The sequence below is a fragment of the Plasmopara halstedii genome (genome assembly GCF_900000015.1).
Source record: "Plasmopara halstedii genome assembly, contig: Scaffold_54, whole genome shotgun sequence".
Lineage (NCBI taxonomy): Eukaryota > Oomycota > Peronosporomycetes > Peronosporales > Peronosporaceae > Plasmopara > Plasmopara halstedii.
Window position 1 is genome coordinate 299,443 of NW_020186975.1, and position 296 is coordinate 299,738.

Genomic DNA, 296 nt, shown 5'->3' on the forward strand with positions numbered 1-296 from the left:
TGCCGAAGCAAACCTCGCTCCAGAAGGCTGTCGAGGAAGCAAAGAAACGGGATGGTCAGCTCCTGAGCGGAGCTCAGCATGGTCAGCAAATTGCTGTTAACCAACTTGCGAAACTTCCAAGCAACCGGGATGATGTACCGTCGATCTCAACCTTCAATGACTCGACCAGCAAGATTTCTTCCCCTGGAAGTCCGAAGACAAAGACTCCGCCAATGCTGCTCTTGACCAATGGCTTCATTACCGTCACGAACAACAAGAGGAAGCGCGGTCGCAGCGGAATCGACTTCTCTGCTCTT